This window comes from Chenopodium album, chromosome 17 (genome assembly GCF_948465745.1).
Source record: "Chenopodium album chromosome 17, dcCheAlbu1.1, whole genome shotgun sequence".
NCBI lineage: Eukaryota > Viridiplantae > Streptophyta > Magnoliopsida > Caryophyllales > Amaranthaceae > Chenopodium > Chenopodium album.
The window spans coordinates 4019493-4033317 of NC_137850.1; positions in this window are offsets into that span (position 1 = coordinate 4019493).

Below are 13825 nucleotides of genomic sequence, written 5' to 3' on the forward strand. Positions count from 1 at the left end.
CTAACCGTCGTCTTCCGCTGGAGCACTGATTTTCGTCGTTGTCGTCTTCTTGTTCGTCGTTGTCGAAGGTTCTCGAAGCTCCAAACCAACTTAGATCTAAATCACCATCTTCGTGTTTGCCATTGTCGAAGGTCCTCAAAGCTCCAAACCAACCCATCGATAATAACATTGGTTTGACCAATTATTTACAGTAACATTATGAAATAATTTAGTCCATTTCTTTATTTGTATTTTTTGGTGGCAGGCACATTAAATTACGTTTAAAAGCATTGATTTATAGTTACCCAGATTTGATCGTCGTCGTTGATTTCAAACTCAGAAACTTGTTTTGATCCTTTTCTTTTTAATTATTTGGTTATTATTTATTAAGTTAGTTTCTTCTGGTAATTTTGGTTGAAATGGGTGGTGGTTGATTGTTGTGGTGGTTGGAATTGGTGGTTTCGTGGCGGCTTTAGCGATGGAATTGATATTTAGGTCAGTGTTTTGGGTGTTTTTGTCCCTTGGGAGAGTTACAACTCGAAGACTGGTCCTGTTGGCTCTGTACCTGCAAAAACAACGAAGACACCGGTTGGGTGGTGCTCCGCCTCCAACGCTCAAGTTAGTAACTTGAAGGAGAGTAAAAAATGCGGAAATTTAGGTGGGGATATGCTTGGATTCCAAGCTCAGGGGTTCTCTGATGAGAGAGAAAGTAGGATGTAATAAATAATAGTAAATTTCTGAATCTCCCCCAATTTTGGGGAATATCTCCCTATTTATAGGGTCATTGGGAAAAGTGCCCCTCCCTAGGTCATTCTGACCTAGGACTGATGGGCTGCGCCGCCAAATAGCGGATTTTGGGGAATTGGGCCCTTGAAGGCCGCAATTCTACGAGAATATCTGGAGAGGCCACGTGTCAGCTGGAGATTGGCCAAGGATGACCTGCCAGCCTCTGACACGTGGCACTTCCTCATTGGTCCATTTGTCTAGGGTAAAAATTCCCTAAACATTTGCCCCTCACAGGTGGCACGTGGCAGGCCACGTGGCGCCTGTGACACGTGTCAGCCCGTGAAAGGTGAACAGTAAAAACGGCTATATTTTGACGGAGGTGACGGGGATTTGCACCGTTTCACCCCCTATAAATAGAGATTTCCCCCCCCCCCTCTCTCCTCTTCACTTTTTACATTTGCTTGACTTTTTAGAGAGAGAAAGAGAGTTTTCTAGAGAGAGGTGCTCTGATCCCGGTTGCGTTTAAGCAAGTTCCAAATTTCCGTGTGCTCTTTCGAAGTCACCCGGTCACTGGTTACTCTTTGCCATTTTCAGATTTTCAGAACTCAAAGCAAGGTAACTTATCCGTTTCCTTCTTTAAGTTTTCTTCTTTTTCTTTAGCCTGTATACACTCGTTTTCGGCCGTATACATTGATTTTTCAAAAAATAAAATGAACTCTCCATTTGCACACACGGCACCGCCTAGGACGCTCAGCCGGTCACCAGGAACGGCTGAGTCTAGAACCGGGGGTACCCTGTCTGGAGTTTCTAGAGTGCTTTGCTCATCTCTGGCTTCTTCCCTCTCTGTGTCTGTGCAGGACACAATGACTAGAACAAAACAAACGGCTACCAAGCCCAACAGGCGGCGCACTAGGGAAGTGCCCGCAAGTGAAGTTGTGAGGGAAGAGGACTATGAGGCGGCTGAGCAAAGTAACTCAGCTGAGGACACCCCGTCTACCTCCAGCAATAGCGATTCAAGGGGAGACGGTGAGGAGACCGCCTCCTCTCCAGACCAACCAAATAACTCAGCCGAGAAGGCTGCTGAAGAGTCAGAGGAATCCGGCTCTGACGGAGAGGACCTTGCTGAGGCTTATCGCCAAACAGCAAAGAAAGAAATAAATCCGGATCCTACGAAAACCCGGATGAAGCCAGGAGACATAGCTCTTTTGGAAAGCGGCTTTGAGGCTTTCAAACAACAACACCCATTCGGGGAAGACTGGGATATCATCGTCCCTCCGCCTGATGCTGTTCTAGCTTGGGGGGATGACATTGACAATGCAGACAACTACTTCGTCTGCTATGAGGCTGTAATAGAAGCCGACCTCCGCTTTCCCCTTCACAGAGGCATCCGGAAGATCCTGAAGGGGTATGACTTGGGAGTGTGGCAATTAACGCCTAACTCTTGGGTCAATATCCTGAGCTATATCGCCGCCTGCGAGCTCCAGGACATTGAGCCCAGCTTCACTACCTTCGCCCATATGCACTACCTCAAGAGTGCCCCAGGCGGATATGGAGCGTGGTACACTATTTCCACGCTCCCGGAATATTTGATGACCTTGGACAAGGTGTCCAAGTGGGGAGGTTGGAAAGACAAGTGGTGCCTAGTCTCCTCCCCTCATTTGAGAATGAACAAGATTCTTCGGCACTACAACAAGGAGCCGGCTTTGGTGGGCCAGAAGTGTGTAAGCCCAGCTCTCACTACCAAAGCCCGGGATCAAATAATAGAGCCGGAGTTCTTCAAAACAACAACTGAGCCCTTGGGGGATGGGACTCACATAGTTGTACCAAAAAACTGGATCCCCCATCCGGATTTCTTTGCGGACGAGAGATTCTTGTCCGCCTGCGGGTTGAGTCCTATGTTTCCAAAGGGTAGATACACTCACCCACCCGGCGGTCTTCCGCCTGCAATTTAATATTTCAATGCCTTGAACTTTTTCCTTGCTTTAACACTTTTCATGTTTTTCTGCAGAGGAAGCAAGGAAGATGGTTGACCCAGCCAAAACACCGGCTAAGTCTGCGGCTCAGCTCCGCAAAGAGAACATTCTGGCCAAGAAGGCCAATATTTAGGCCAAGGAGGCCAAAAAAGGCGGGGTAAGATAAACTTCAACTTCTCTTGAATTTTTTCAAGTCCTTTAAATACCGGATGACTTATGGTTTTCTTGCGTTTTTGCAGGCTTCAACTGGCATCCTCCCCCGCTCAATGACAAAGGTCTTAAAAAGACCTGGGGATGAGAACCTTCAAAAGCCGGCTGCCAAGGCCGGGAAGAAGGCAACCTCAACGGTCTCCGGCTCCAATGCCAAAGACCACCCGACAACCGGGGGAAAAGGCCCCAAAGCTATGGCGACTCTGAGTGAAAACTCAGAGAAGTCAAAAAGAAAGCCGGATGCTACTGAAGCATCGAAGGGTGGCGAGCCACCCATGGCTGCAGGTGGTGCTGCAGTCGGAGGAGAGGAGCCGGCGAGGGCCGACTCAAAAGGTAAGATAGAGATTCCTTGGTCGCTTGATTTTATGCGCGTCAAGACTATGACCGACCCTTCCGGGGGTTCCGTGAGTAGCCGGCAAAGAATGAATGCCAAATATGCTGCTAGTCTCTCACCAAGTCCTTCTTATGGTGCAGATGCTACTTCTGGGCCCCCGGACTTGGCGGGGTTCGGCAAAAGAATGGTGAGGACTCTCACCCAGACGGAGAAGAACTCCGTGCCCAACCGCCACGAGGTCGACTTCGACCAAATTCTGGGGTAGCTGGCGGAGGTAAGTGAAACTTGCCCCTTATCTTTTTCATTTCAATTCATTTCATTTTTCTTTATTTTTGTTAAGTATTTAGTTTCCCAGATGACCTTGCTCAGGTTATGGTCCGGGTGGATGGGCTCCGGGTGCCATTCCGGAAGAAGCAAGAAGAGGTAACTGATGCCAAGAGAAGGGCTCAAGCCAATCTCAACTGGAGTTGAAATATGAATATGCATATAATATGTTTGATCTTGAGATTAAAGCACTGGAGTTGAAACAGGAGGAGCTGGTCAAGAGCTTAACGGCTGCTAATGATGCGGCTAACAACCGGATCAACGACCTGGAGCTCCAGCTAAAAAATGCCGGCTCAGACCTCAAGGCCTTGGAGGGAGCAGACAAAGAAAATGCTGAACTTAGGAAGGATAAATCCCGACTGTTTGCCGAGATTGCCACCTTGAAGAGTCAGCATCAAGAAGAGCTCAAGGCTGAGCAGGAACAGCTCATCAAGGAGAATGAGCGGGATAATGAGATCCGCCTCCGGATGGCTTGGGGGCTTCTCTACCCTGAGGTAGACTTTGATGTCTACAAGCTAAGGTATGACTACGCCACTGTGGCGTATGATGCCAAGGTTCTTGGGGATCCTGCTCCGCCTCGATTCAAGCCCTGGGCTGCAGAGAATGGCGCTGAGGTCTCGGACATTGAGGAGCCGGACCTAGATGAGATAATGAAGGAACTGGGCACCAAGGACAGCCAGCCTGAAGAGGCTGTGGTTCCGGAGGAAGTTTCTTCTACAACTCAAGCCCAGCCGGACCAGCACCAAGAGTAGCTCTCCTCTACTTCTGCGGCAGTATGCCAACCATTTTTTTTTGTTTTTCTTCAGCGGTTGTATGCCAATTTACTTTGCTTTTCCGGCCTGCGTGCCGAGTAATTATGTTGTTTTTTCTTTCACTTCTCTGTACACCGGATGTTGATCCGGCTAACAATGATTTCTGGCCTTGGGCCAATTAATTTTATGAAGTATACCGACTCAGTCGGTTTTTCTTATACTTGCACCATTTTTCAATTTTTCAAATTTTTCACTTTTGCATATATACTCAATATATACTTGTGATTTTGCCTATCTTATGAAAAGCATGCGGCAGGTACAAATCCGGCTGTCCTTGCCCCTGGACGGCTGTGTGGTTGGTTTAATCTGAACAAGGATTGATTGTCATGGAAACTTCTCATACTTTAAAGAGTATGGGATGTTTGTAAGACAATCAATCACAATAGTGATTGCCCCAAACCAAGTACACAGCCGGTCAAATGACAGGCATACAACCTCTGCCCCAGTCGGTATCAAACCGCCTGGGTAATCTTTTATAGCCATTACACGAAAAGGTTTTGCCCTAATAAGAGGAGTGCGTAACTTGAAGAGAATTTTCCTAAGTAAAAGCTTATGATGGTACTCCGGCTGATGCTTGAGGGCATCCGGAGTTTTCACAACCAAAAAATTACTTAGAAGAAAAAACTTGGTCAGACAGTTATGAGTTGGCTAATCTAGCCGTTCAATCTTTGCCGCCTGCATGGGTATATAGAACGAGCAAGGTGGTTGTTCTCTGCGACGATTGCACCCGGAGGGGTGTCGCCGGACGCCTATTTCCATAACAGGATAGACGAATTTGTGAAAGAGACAACCATCTAGCCTTTGGCTTCTGGTCTAGTTGGAGACCGGCTGCATAGCCACTAAACGGTTTTGTGCTTAGCTTAAGGATCCGGCCATTGGCCTCTTGTCACTATGGACTTTGATTTTAAATACTAAGTGTCAAACTTAGTTTTTTATCTGGCCATTGGCCTCAAGTTATTCACATATTAAATTTGCTACTAAACTTCACAACATTTGTATGGGTAAACCCAGACAATAAATGAAACAAAAGCATTTCTCATTAACACTTCTTGTTACAAAAAACTTTACAATGCTCAGAAGTAGTACTTTTTTAAGTTATCTACATTCCAAGTTCTAGGCAGGCGTCTACCGTCTGGGGTTTCTAGGCGGTATGTGCCATCCCTAACTTCTTCAGAAATCCGGTAGGGACCTTCCCAATTAGGAGTTAGCTTCACTAGTGGAAAATTTCTCATTTGTAACAGGCTATTTGTAACGGGCAAAGCTTTGCCCGTTACAATTAAGATATTCGTAACGGGCAATATAGTGTCCGTTACGAATACTTACTTATTCGTAACGGGAAAAGTAGTGTCCGTTACGAATACGTTATTCGTAACGGACACTACTTTGCCCGTTACGAATAAGTAAGTATTCGTAACGGACACTACTTTGCCCGTTACGAATAAGTAAGTATTCGTAACGGACACTATATTACCCGTTACGAATACTATATTACACGTAAATGACCAAACTTATAGCCCAACTTATGAGAGGAGAGCCCAATACTTGGCTTTTTAGGGTTTCACTCCCTCACTCCCTCCTCTCCGTCATTCACCTCTATCTATCCTCTCCTCTTTCTTTCATCTCCTCTCTCTCTCCTCTCCTCTCTCTCTCCGTCCTCTCCGTCATTCACCTCTATCTCTCATCTCCTCTTTCTTTCATCTCCTCTCTCTCTCCTCTCCTCTCTCTCTCCGTCATTCACCTCTCTCTCTCCTCTCTCCTCTCCTTTCCTCTTTTCCGTCATTCTGTTTTGGTGGTTTACTTGAGCAGCGATTGCGGAGACGAGCAACTTGACCGGCTGCTTCATACAAGAGCCTCCAAGCGGCGTCGTTTTTGGGCGGAGGTGTAACCGGCGGTGACGGAACTCTTCCTCTTTAAATCTAAAGTTTCTAGGTAAGATTTTTTCTCTTTGTAATCATCGAATATAAAGTTGGAAGATTTATCAGTTTGTGGTAAATGATGATTGTCTGAGTTGATTCAACTTTATTTTTAGAAATTTATGTTGTTTTTAATTGATTTAAGTTTCTTAGTACTGGATTTTTGGTATATTTTGTGCTGAATTTTTGCAAATTCAGGAATGATTATTGTCTTTTTTTAGATCTAAAGTTTCTGATTTTATTCCAATTCTATCTTCATTTTGTATTTTAATCTCCTCAATTATTTTTAGCTCTCTAATTTGAGTGATTTCTGAATTTTCATCTAGGTGTTTGATTCTTAGTGTTGATTTTAGGATTTGTGATTTTATATTGTTTATTTCAATGATATGAGGATTTGTGGTGTAAATCTTGTAGATCTGTAAATTTATTTGAATTTTGAAAATGCTATTTAGTTTTGTTGTTTGCAAATTTGAATTTAGCTTGGAAAAGAGATGCGATTTGGTAGTTATGACTTTAAATTGGTGAAAAACTTTCTGATTTCTGAGATCTTTAAGTAATGCGCAAATGTTCGTAGTTCCGAAGCTTAATTATGCTTGAATTATGTAATTTTATGGTGAAATCAGCTTTTTTTTTTAAATTTTGATTTTTTTTATAAATCAGCTTATTTATGTAATTCAATTATTTTTTTAATTTTGATTTTTTTTTTGACGGGATAGATCCTCTTGTAAATAACTTATTTTTATGAAATCAGTTATTTATTATTCAATTATTTTTATGATGGTTTATTAATACTGAAATAATAAAATAATAGATCCTCTTGTTTGAACTGGACTGTTACTTTGGAGAAACCTTCCGTATTCATTGTGCACATGAATAATAATAATATTCTTTATTATTTCTTGCTTAAATTAAGTCTCTCTGACTATCATTAGTGTTCAAATAATAAGTCCAGTTCATTTTGATTTTTTTTTTTGACAGGCTGATTCAATTATGATTCAATGATCTTGTGGATTTTGATATTATTTTTTTTTTCAATTACGTTAATTTTGGTTTGTTGAAATTATTGAATGTAGGTGGAGCATATAATATCTACACAAGGGAGCTTAAGACTCAACGTCTCAGACCACAAATGTCGGGATAAAACTTGTTTTTATTACAATTATGATTTGTTTTTGCTCTTTTATTAGTCTTAGTCTTATTATATGAGCAAGTTGATGTATTTTGTAGTGATAATGAATATATTTTTGCTTATAGTATATTAAATGTGTATTATACTTGTGTAATAAAAAAATTATTTGTGTTTTATACTTGTGTAATAAATAAATAATCTGTGTATTATACTTGTGTAAAAAAAAAGAAATTATCTCATTATTTGATAAAATGATCCAGCATGTGCTAGCACGTGCTGGATTTTTTTTTAATTGCATCAAACACTATTCGTAACGGGCAGATATAATGTCCGTTACGAATAACCCGTTATTCGTAACGGGCAAAATAAAAGCCCGTTACGAATAACCCATTATTCGTAACGGGAAAAATAAAAGCCCATTACGAATAACGGGTTAATCGTAACGGGCACCTGAAACGCCCGTTACAAATAACCCATTATTCGTAACGGGCACTTTAAACGCCCGTTACGAATAAGTAGTTATTCGTAACGGATGGTGCCCGTTACGAATAATAATGGCCATTCGTAACGGCCGCATACGTAACGGACGCTGTCCGTTACGGATGGGCCCTTTTTGCCCGTTACGGATGGCCTTTTTTCCACTAGTGCTTTCCAAGCACATTGGCCCTACCGGTTGCCTCCATTTTCCGTAACACAAAATCGTCCACTTTCAAAGGATGTTTGTGCACTCTTTTGTTGTAGGCTCTCGTCATTCTCAGACGGTATATCTCATGTCGCAGGGCTGCATTGCCCCTGCGTTCCGGGAGGGAGTCCAATGCCAGCCGCATGGCCTCCCAATTTGCCTCTTCATCATAGAGCATCACTCTGAGTGTAGGCTCATAGTGTTCAATGGGCAAAACGGCTTCAGCTCCGTACACCATGAGAAATGGGGTTTCTCCGGTTGACCCCTTGGCAGTTGTCTGGATGGCCCATAGGACATGAATTAATTCTTCAGCCCATAAACCACCGGCTCTTTCAATTTTCTTTTTGATGCCGTCTGAGGTGAGTTTGTTGAATGCCTCAACCTGACCATTTGCTTGAGGACGGCCGACTGAGGCAAAGTAACTTGAGATACCTTCATCTCCTAACCAAGTCTTTTGCTGAGGCGTCTCAAACTGAGGGCCGTTGTCAAATACCATAGACATAGGTACCCCAAACCGGGTGATAATATTCTTCCAGATGAAAGAGATGACATCCTTTGTCTTGATATTCTTAACTGCCTCCGCCTCCACCCATTTGGTGAAATAGTCCACAGCCACCAAGATATAGCGCTTTCCGCCTGGAGCATGCGTATAAGGACCCAAAATGTCCATGCCCCACTTAGCAAACGGGACTGGGCTGTGGATTACCGTCAGATCAGTAGCCGGGCGATGTATTAGCTTGCCAAACCTTTGACACTTATCACATTTCTTCACAAATTATTTGGCGTCTACCTCAAGGGTAGGCCAAAAATAATGCCGCCTGGCTCTGACGGCTAGGGACTTGCCGCCTATATGGGAGGCGCAAAATCCCGCATGCAGCTCTTCGAGTACCTCTTTCCCCTTTTCTGGGGTAACACATTTCAACAAGGGCTTGAGAAATCCAGCCTTGAAGAGTTCTCCGTTTCTCAACTCGAAGTTAGCTGCTCTCTTTTTCATGACAGCTGCCTCCTGAGGTGAATCAGGGAGCGTACCGTCTGCAAGATACGCCCGGATGCCGTCCATCCAAGTAGAACTTCGATCCAGAATTCCGATGGGCTCTTCATAAATAATTCTTTTTTCAAGAACTTCCCAAAAGACTGACCGAGGCGTATCATGGCAGGCGGATGATGCCAACTTTGACAGTGCATCCGTCGGGTGGTTATCTGACCGGGGCACTTGATTCAATCTGAATTCCTCAAGTGTCACAGCCTCATCTTTGACAGCCTGAAGATATTTGATCATAGCCAGATGGGTCGCTTCATAAGTGCCCTCATACTGGCTAACAACCAACTGAGAATCAGAATGGGCGTCAATCTTTGTTGCCCCTGCCGCCTTACACATGCGAATTCCAGCTAGCAGGGCTTCATACTCCGCCTCGTTATTTGAGGCCTGAAACTTGAACCGCAGTGCATACTCATATCTATCTCCTTCTGGAGATTCACAAACAATGCCTACACCACAGCCGTTCTTTGTAGATCTCCCATCTACATACACCTTCCAAACCTGATCAATATTATCCGGGAGAACCGGACGGGTCATTTCAACAATGAAGTCGGCAAACGCCTGACTTCACTTCTTTCCTTGGTTCGTAGGAGATTTCAAGACTTTGCATTTCAATAGCCCACTTCAACATTCTGCCGGATGACTCCAGAGTAGACATTGGCCGCTTGAGGGGCTGGTCGGTGTAGATTACAACCGGATGTGCCAGAAAGTATGGCTTCAACTTTTTGAAGGCCATATATAGAGCAAGACCAAATTTCTCTACCATAGGGTACCGGAGTTCAGCATTTTTTAACACATGGCTAATGAAGTATACCGGGAGCTGAGTACCGTCTCGTTCAGCAAGGAGAACGACACTAAGGGCATGGTCTGAGACGGATAAGTACATGTACAACTTCTCTCTAGGCAAAGGACTGACAAGCCTTGGCAAAGAGTGTAAGTGTTCTTTCAATTTTTGGAAGGCCGCCTCAGCATCATCCCCCCATTCAAATCTAGTCTTCTTCCTGATTGCTTGGAAGAAGTAAAGGCATTTGTCACCTGACCGGCCGAGGAATCTCCCCAAGGCGGCCAGGCAACCGGTGAGTCTCTGAACTTCCTTAACAGTGCGGGGTGACTTCTCAGGGTTAGCCTCTATCCCCCTTTGATCAATCAGGAATCCGAGAAACTTCCCAGACTCAACACCAAAGACGCATTTCTTAGGATTTAACATAACCTTTATGCCGCCTGAGTGTGGTGAAGGTTTCTCGGAGATCAGTAAGGTGATCCGCCTGCTGCTTGGATTTGACTATCATGTCATCAATATATGCCTCTACGTTCCTCCCAATTTGTCTAATGAAGACTGTATTAATCATCCGTTGGAACGTAGCCGGCGCATTCTTCAAGCCAAACGGCATCACAGTATAACAGAATAACCCCTGATCAGTGACGAAGGCCGTCTTTTCTTGATCTTTTTTCCACAGGGGTATCTGGTGGAAGCCGGAATAGGCATCCATGAAACTCATCAAGGCATGACCGGCTGTTGAATCAACCAAGCTATCAATTTTTGGAAGTGGATAACTATCCTTTGGTCATGCCTTGTTGAGATCTGTGTAGTCTACACACATCCGCCAGGTACCATTCGGCTTCTTTACAAGCACAACGTTTGCCACCCAGTCGGGGAAATTACAAGGCCGAATAAACCTGGCATCCAACAGCTTTTTTACTTCGGCAGCTGCCGCCTGACTTCTTTTCTCACCGTGGTTCCTCTTCTTTTGCCGGATGGGCTTCATTTTTGGATCCACGGCAAGTTTGTGGACAGCGAGATCCGGGCTGAAGCTTGGCATCTCTTCCACTTCAAAGGCAAACACATCTTTGAATTCTTTCAGCAAAAGGTGCAAGTCTGCACCCAGAACAACATTAGCAACCGTCCCAACCTTAACAGTTCGTTCTGGACGGATGTCGTCCAAAACAAGATCAATACTTTCGCCAGCCGGTTGGGGACGGAGCTCCTCTGACCGTTCACCGGTCAGTGATTGCTATTTCTTTTCTTTCTTCACCTCCACCAGCTCTGCAGCTTTTCTCTTTTGTCCGGCTGCTGGTGGGGGTGAAGTGGCATCCTTGACATTGTCAAGGCCTATTGGTTCTTTCCCTTGGCTGTCTGAGGCCACATTATCTTTGACGGCTGAGAGGTAGCACTCCCGGGCCGTCTTCTGATCCCCGTTCAGGGAACCAACAGAACCATCATCCCTCTCATACTTGATGAGCATAAGAGACGGGATGATTACTGCCTTGGCTTCGTTGAGGGTTGGTCTCCCAAGAATGATGTTGTAGGCGGTCAACTCCTCAACGACCAAGAATCTGACGACAATATGTCGTCCCTGGCCCTTCTCACCCAACCGGATGGGTAAGTCAATTCTTCCGGCTGGATAGACCATCCTACCCCCAAAATCAACCAAGGGGTGGGTGACCGGATGCATGCTGCTGGAGTTGTATTTCAGCTTCTGCAAGCACCGGAGGCTGATGATGTCTGACGAGCTTCCGGTGTCATTAAGGATGCGCCCAACTAACTGGTTGGCGACCTTGCATTCAATGACAACCGGGTCGTCATCCTTCTCAATAATGAGGACATCAGGAAAAGTGGAGCTGGCAGACGCCTTCTCATCATCATCCTTATCCATCTTTCGAAGATGGCTTTTGGTGCCCCGGATGGTAGGGCCACCACAAGAGAATCCGCCTGCTATGGTGTAGACCGGATCCCTGTCGGTATCCGAACTACTAGTAGGCTGGGGGGTAGCCTTAGAGGGCTGACCCTTGTTTTTCTTTTTTGCCCCGGCTGGGGACTTTGAAATGTAGGACTTTAGGAGCCCCCTTTCAGCCAGACGGTCCAACGTCCGCTGTAAACTGAAGCAGTCGTTGGTGTCATGGCCAACCTCCTCATGGAACTGGCAAAATTTATTTTTGTTCCGCGATTGGACGGAACTCTTCATTGGATTCGGCTTCTCAATGGACAGCCGGTCCTTTACCTCCATGAGGATGGAGTTGCAGTCTTTGTTAAACTCATACCGGGGGACGTATGGTTTAAACTCTTTTTTCTTCTTCTGGGACGGCTGCTCAGAATCACTGACCGCCCAGACTTCTTTTCTTGCTCTCTTCTTTTTTCTTTGCCGGCTGAGCAGACCGGCTCTCTTTTTGCTTGTCAGACTTCTTGGAGTCCGACTGGCTACCAGGCGTGCAGAGGTCGGTTGCTTGTATATAGCTTTCCGCCTCCCACAGGGCCGCCTGTAGCGTAAATGCCCCTTTTCTGACAAGGTCGAACTTAAAAGTCGACCCGTCTCTCAGACCCTTGAAGAAGTCTGTAAATGCTACCTCGTCAGACAGCCCCTGGATCTGAATTCTGACCAGGTTGAACCATCTGACATATGAGCGTAGCCCTTCTCTCTCTCCCTGCTTAATGGTGCTCAAGTCTAGACTTGTTTTCTTAGCAGGGATGTTCATTGAGAAGTTTGTGGCAAACAAGAAGGCTAGCTTCTTGAAGCAATCAATAGATCCGGCTGGCAAGTTGCCAAACCATTGTTGGGCGATGCCCTTCAATGTAGCCGGGAAACACCGGCACCAGGTGGCATCGTCCCAACCTTGTAAACACATTAGGTTGGTATATGCCAGCAGGTGGTCTTCTGGGTTGGTGGTGCCATCATAAGCACCAACCAAAATATTCTTAACCTTGGCCGGCTGAGCCGCCTCGGTTATATTGGCTGCAAAGGCAGACGGCTGTTCGCCTACCCTCATCAGCCGCAGCTGCCAGTCCAGTGGCTGGACATTGGTATATGCCGCCTGACCTCCGAATGGGGGTGGCTGCATAAACTGGAGGCCATATTGCCCATACTGCGCCTGGAGTACGTATGGCATAAACCCTATCATCAGCTGAGGTTCGGTGTTGACGGATTTACCGCCTGTCCGACTCTCATGCAAGGACATGGAGTTCCTTGCAGAAGCTTCCTTGAAGCTGTCTGGAAAGCTTGAGGTAGAAGCTGACTCAGATTGTTGCTGCCTCCTTCGATTGATGACTTGTCTAGCATCGAAGGTAGACGTCTTTTTGGCCTCCGGCTGGGGCTGCCGGGGCTGCCTCTAGGGCATCAGAATCTTGGACCAGTCAAGTTTTGCGGCTGCCTTCTCCTTTGGATGAGGAGTTGGCTGCCTGTCCTTGACCGGCTTCTTCTTCTTCCCATCATTGGGAGTCTTTTTAGCCGGCGGACTCTTACTAGAGCCTGCCTTGTTGTTGATCATCTCCTTAATTTCACCCTTGAAGGAGTTCATGAATTTCATGAGCTCGTTCCGGGTGACTGGAGCCTCTCCTCTGGTCTTCCGGGTTTCCCCGTCTGACCTCCCAGTGGGCCGTCTGCTTGGACCCGCCTGGTCTAGATTTCGCTCCAGTTGATCTCTGGAACGAATGGATTTAGAGATGAGGGAGCCATCTTTGGTTATGTAGGTCTCCACATCATTGTCTTCTTCTTCCTCCTCCTCAGTGAATACCTCTGGCTGAGGCTGAGGTTGAGGGATTTCAAAACCTTCCGGTTGAATAACCGGCTGCAAGTCCTCTTGGTTACCCGCCTGAGTAACTGGACGTAGAGAAGTAGAGTTAAGAATTGGTACAGAATTTTGAACCATCTTGAGGTACTCTCCCCACAGACGGCGCCAAATGTTTTGGGTGTTTTTGTCCCTTGGGAGAGT